This window comes from Macaca thibetana, chromosome 13, assembly GCF_024542745.1.
Source record: "Macaca thibetana thibetana isolate TM-01 chromosome 13, ASM2454274v1, whole genome shotgun sequence".
NCBI classification, from domain to species: Eukaryota; Metazoa; Chordata; class Mammalia; order Primates; family Cercopithecidae; genus Macaca; species Macaca thibetana.
Window position 1 is genome coordinate 96,781,429 of NC_065590.1, and position 6,000 is coordinate 96,787,428.

General features: G+C 57.8%; 1 protein-coding gene across 2 annotated transcripts in view; it reads right to left on the reverse strand.

Moving 5' to 3' along the window:
* The window catches only part of HPCAL1 (hippocalcin like 1), a 123,571-nt gene extending 118,747 nt beyond the window's left edge, over positions 1-4,824 (reverse strand). Inside the window, exon 1 of one of the 2 annotated variants that reach the window (XM_050753963.1) lies at positions 4,577-4,824. The gene's annotated coding sequence lies outside the window, so the exon portion shown is untranslated. Of the gene's footprint in view, positions 1-3,763; positions 4,034-4,576 lie in introns of those variants that run through there. The other variant, XM_050753961.1, reaches the window with a different exon arrangement.
* Between the last annotated feature and the right edge of the window lie 1,176 nt (positions 4,825-6,000).

Genomic DNA, 6,000 nt, shown 5'->3' on the forward strand with positions numbered 1-6,000 from the left:
GAGGGTAGCAACAGGAAGAAAGAGGAGGTCTCTGGGAAGGACTTCTCTAGTTAGTCATGCCTCCGCTGTGAAGCTTTGCCTCTGAAATTCAGTTTTACTTGAAACGACATGGCCAAGGTAGGGCTCTTTAAAGGATTTACTGTGCTTTTTCAGATGATTAAAAAAAAAAATCTTGAGACTTGCACCCCGTTCATCAGCACCTAAGAAATGTTCCACCTGTCAAACTGTATTGATTACCTGAAGTCATATTACAATCTGCACCACTGGATTCCAACCATTTTTTATTCTTTGTAGAAAGTGATTTGAAGAAACCTTTTTTCCACAGGGTAACGGGCGCCAAAAGAGCCCCTAAGCGCATGCTGCTGTCTCCATAAACAGCCACCCTCTGTCATTCCCAGATTAGAAACTCAATCTAACGGGAAAAGAACAAGAGCTCCATGACATTCACAGATGTGCAGCTTTACCTGAGGACATAAGAACGACATAGAAACCCACTACTACTATAGGAGAGCAGGGAGCCCCAACGTAGAGCATGATGAAAATCTACACGTGTCTGCTCATCCTAACTCCAAACATGCCTCCCCCAACCCCCAGCACAATGACATCAGGTGCTGACAAATTAACAGAATACACATAATCCTCCATCAATCCTGGGCTGGCAACTCATCAATTGAGTGCATTATCCCACAATGAACAAGCATGGTTTAGGGCTTGCTGGAATGCAAAATTTTAGTACAAACCTAACCCCAATCTACATAAAAATTCAGCTGCCAAGTAGCTTAATCTTCAGTGCCAAATAAACTCTGGGGCCCCCTGTTAGTACCCTGGATTATCACTGGTTCATGAGTGAGCGTGGTACTCTACCACCTAAGAGTAGCAAAAAGGGTCTCAGAACAAGTGTCGCCGGGAGACAACTGCTCTGACGCACACTCAGCAGGGCACGCACTGTACCCGCGCTGCAGTCCTTGGAACTGTGCTTGCAGAGCCCTGAAGGTAGGGGGTGTGAGCACCAGCTCTTCAACAGGAGAAACAGCTCCAGGGTGAAATGGTGCTAGGTGAGTATGCGGCTCATGGCTGGGGTGCATGCACCAAGGGAAGTCCTGTCCTTGTCCTTCCATAGACGGCACTTCTAATTCTGCACAGTACTGTGGCCAGAAAGGGGATGGAGTGTGTCCACATTCTTGTATTTCACTTAGAATCTATCTCTAGGAGGGCTTGCTGGAAAAAAATGGGTCATTGGCTGGAGTTTGGGCAAATCTCTGTTCTTCTGGGGTTTTGACTTCTGGTTTCTCCACAGGTCAAAAGTCCTTCCATTTATTGGATTCCAAAGACAAAGTCTCCCAAATTGTTATCACACATTGACATTTATGTTCCACCTTAAAAACAGCATAAAAGTGGAACGCAGAGGGAGCAGGCAAGGCTAGAACGTGGCACCGTGGCACCACATCCCACCACAAGGGAGAGGCAGGGCCCCAGGGCCTTCCCTTTGCCACATTATCCAATAAAACCTCAAGAGCTCAGTAATTACAGGCGCTTTCAAAAGTGAAACAGAAATAGATCTAAGGCCAAAACACTGGCTTGCTTGAGACAAAGGGCTGGCTTTAACTAGAAAAAAATGAAAACAAAACAAAACAAAAACCTGGGTTTTGGTCTGTCTTCTGAGCTGAGAAAGCCAGACTGATTTTTTTTTAATATTAGTATGGAATCTGATTACGAGGAAAGACTAGGATTCACACCAAAAGCCCTTTTCTCCTGTAGGATATAAAATCAATTCATGAAACAGAAAACAGGGTGCATTCTAAGTGTGCTCCTGTCACCAAGTCAGGATGAAAAATGAGAAAATTAGCTAATCGCATCCCCCTGGCCTGCCATGGCTAGGACTGCAGGGCTTCAGTCCCGGCCGAGGGAAACCAAAGGAACTGGACCAGGTTTCTGTTCCTGGCTCCTAAGAGCCCGCAAAGCAGTCCGCCTCTCTGGGAACACCACCACGTAGCACCTGACACTTGGGAAGCGCATCCATACCAAAGGCCGCCCATGCCGCCCCCTCCTCAGCCCAATCTCATGCTGGCGCTCCATTATGATTGCCTCCTGCACTGGCGAGATCTGTGGCTCCCTTGGTTAAAGGCGATTTTTTTTTTTTTTTTTTTTTTTTCCAGAGAGAAAGACACTAGGGCGATGAAGGGAAAGAATATCGCTCGCTCTGGCCGAGGGCACCCGGCCCCAGGAGCTGGCCTTGCTGCGTCCAGCCAGCGCCGAGCCGCCAGGACTCTCCAGAGAGTGACTCGTGGTATAAGCTGGGTGCTCGTTCACTGCGGTTCAATTTTACGAATAGCAGGTTTCAAAAGTAAACGTTTTAAATTAAGGTATGGGACTAGAAGGAGGGTTCCCACGTGGGCCCCGGGCATGAGGCTGGCTGCAAGGGAGCAGGGATGGCAGGGGCTGGGGCTGGGGGTTGTCTAATGCCAAGGCCCGCAGCTGGACTTGGTGTCCTGGCAAACATCCTCCTCTGGTGGAATTGGGGTCAGTCGGGAGGAAAGGGGTGGCCTTTGGCGGCCAGGATACCCCGGGAGCCCGAGAACTGCGTGTGCAGGAAGCGCCAATTTCACGCCGTGGCTCTCGGACTCCACGGGCTGAGCTGCATCCTCCCGGACTAGGCACTTGTTGAACCAAAGGTCTCTCAACTCGGCAATCGCTGTCTCTCGGCCAGGAGAGGGACCCCCACACTCGCGCGGGAGCCTGGGGGCTGGGGCAGGGTCGGCGCCCCGCGCGGCGCTCTCGGGCATTCGCGGAGCCGGCGCCGCCCGGGAGGTGCGGCAAGAGGCAGCGCAGCTGGCAGCTAAACTTTCTCGAATGTCGGTGCTTCGCGGTTAAGTTAGGGCCAGGGAGAGGCACAAACACGCCCGGGGGAAATGCAAGGCCCCACCCACGATAAAGGAAAAAAAAAAGGTTTTAAACAGGAGACACTAATCCAATGAACACAGCACCTACTGTGTGCCGGGCATTGGGCCAAGAGCTGTCTTCAGTGCGTTCTCATTTCACCTGTCACCACAGCCCCCGAGGGAGGAGCTGTCCTCATTTGAAAGAGAAGCAAACCGCGACCAGGGAAGGTGGCGCGTCTGGCCCAGGTCGCAGTGCGGGTCACGGGGAGGCCAAAGCTCTCCTCGTCGCCCCATGGCCCTGGGAGGAACGAGCGGATCGCCTCGGCGTGGGCCCCCACCCTTGGCAGAAGCTCACAGGCGACCCACGTGGGCCGCACGGACCTGTCCCCCTGAGAGGCTGGCCCAGCTTGCCTGCAAGGCCCGCGCTTGCCCCGTCGGATCCCAGCTGTCCTCGAGGCTCAAAAGCTAAGCATTGCGCCGACCAGCAGGGACAGGGGGCTCTGCACATGGGGCTGCACCGCCCACGCCCACCCCGCCACCCTGCTCTGCGCACAGCTGCTCACACACTACACCCGCCAGGCACCGCTCCCCACCAGCAACTGCCCCAACACACAATTCCACAAACGCAGTCCAAAATGTGCACACCTAAGGCACACACGGATGCCCACGAGTACACGCTATTCGAAAGACACACAACCGTCCGCCGTCACCCACGACTCCACCGCGCAGAGAAACGCGGGCACCCCCGGACATACACGCGCGCGCACAAACATACACGCAAAGAGCCGGATCGCAGCGCTCGCCGGTGCACAAGCCGGGTGCACACGCCCGGTGCACACGCCAGCAGCCAGCAGCCCGCAGCCCGCAGCCCGCCCCTTCCCTACCTGCTCCGGCTCAGGACGCGGTCTGCCGGCTTCCCGAGTCCAAGTTCGGCGCCGGCGGCGGCCGCAGCCGGCCCGGGCCGCTGCCCGGAACGAGCGCGCCGAGGCGGGGAGGAGTGACTAGGAGCGCGGGCCTCTGTGCGCCCGCAGCTGCTGCGCCGGCCCTGCGCTCATCGCCGCCCAGAAAGACAAAAGGAAGCCGGCAGCCAGGGAGGGAGCAAGGTGGAGGCGCCCGCCAGTGCGCCCGTCCGCTGCCCGCCGCCGCAGCTGCCCGCCTGCCAGCTCCGGGAAGGAAGGGACGCGAAGGCGGGACCCGGAGGCGGGGGCCGGGGCGGGGCGCGCGGCCTGAGGCGGGCGCTCAAGTTTCCTGCGGCCCCGCCCCCTCCGGGCCCCGCTCCCTCCACGCCCCCTGCCGGACCTTCTGCGTCCGGCTCGGCTCTCGCAGCCGCTGCCCCTCGCTGCTCCTCGGCCCTCGTGGCCCAACCCAGGCCCTGCCGGGTCCCAGCCCCCAGTGGCTTTCGGGACAGGGGCGGAGCTGGGTACCGGTTCTGTTCCCCTAACCCTTGGCCTCTGGCCTGCGGGTATAGGAGAGGCCGAGAGGCGGCGCCCGGGAGGGGCCAGTCCTGCGCCCGCGCCCCCCGCCCCCACCCCGCAGGAAGTGGCCCGGGCGGCCTAGGAAGGAGAAGAGCCGAGTCGCCTCGGCCCCGCACCCCCAGCCCCAGCCCCAGCCCCGCGTGCAGCTCGCACCCCTTCCCACGCCTGTACGGGGGAGAGCCCCGAGCCTGGAGTGGGAAACCTGGCTCCGGCTCTGGTTACCTCCAGTGACTCCCCAGGCCGTTTAGGCAACTCCATTGGGCTGCCTCAGCCTCGGTTTCCCCGCCTAACCACGGAAGGGAGCAGAGGCGGGCTTCCTGAGTTCCTCCCTTCCAGACATCTGTGGTCTTCGGGCTCCACGCAGGAGAGGCGCCGGACTGGCATCTCCTGCCCAGGGTCGGCGCCTCCTGGCTCTCGGGGAGGGGGGCATCCTCCATCCCCTGCACCGGCCTCAGAGGAACCAGGGACAGAGCACCCCCATCCCCACCAGGAGCTCCGGAAAAACGGCTTCAGAAGAGCAAATATACACACACACCCACCTCCCGCCCCAAACATCCCCGAAGAAAGGTAACCACAGAAACAGTCAGAAATCTGGAGCTGGGCGATCGTATGAGCCTGAGACAAAACTGTCTTTCCGGCGTCTCTAGGGGAGAGCTCGAATCCCTCCTTCCACTCCTCCTCCACGGAAAACAGAGTGAACTTCTGCTACAGAGGCCGCCAGAGCAACGTGCAAGAGCAGCTTTGAGGGGAGCGGGCGCAGGGCCTTGCAGGGAAGGGGGACTGAGCCTAGACCCCTCCTTCTTCCTTGGTTCTGAAGGCAGAAAGACAAAACTAGGCCTGGAGGAAGTTCCCCTCCCCGTGGGCCCTGCAGTGAGGATTACATGAAGGCATGTGGGCGGTGGGACCGAATGCACCGACTGATGCAGGCGGCCCGGTACCTGCAGATGCCATGCCTCCTTCTTAACCAAGGCCACCGTATCTCCCCGTGAAGTATCCAGGCAGAAGGCCGGTGGGGTTACAGGTGAGAAGTCGTCGGTGGGGTCCAGGAGCCAGGCCTGGGGCCGCACACATCACTTCCACCCACATCCATGGGCCAGGTAGTCACACAGCCCCACCAGGATGCAAGGGGCTCTGGGAGCTGTGGTCTTCCTGAGTGTTTAAGAAGTAAACAAAGCCAGTTTGATGAACACGTAGCAACATCCTTGCCACAGAAACTGAGCACATTTCTCCCAAGCACAGACACAGGGCAAAGGGGCACAGGACGGGAGGTGCATGGCAGACACAGGCAGGAGGTGGGGTTGAGGTGGAAAAGTTCAGGGAGGGCTCAAAAACTGACAAAGGCCCGTTTCTGAAACCCCACCCACTCATTGGTTCCTCCACACTTGGCCCATGCTGTTCCTCTCCCCTGTGACTTTCCCGTCTTCCCCCTCCAACCTGTCACCCATCCATGCTTCAAAACTTAGGTCAGTCAGCTCTCACCTAGCCCTCAGCGGCTTAGCCCGCAGGTGCTTCCTCTGTTTCTGAACGTCTAAAGAAACACATTAACCGCAGACCTCTTACTCCAGGAGTGTCTCTTTCAGATGAGACACAAGATGGTCCCTTCCCTTGCATCCCTCCTGTTCCTTCAAGAGGAGGACTGTCTACCC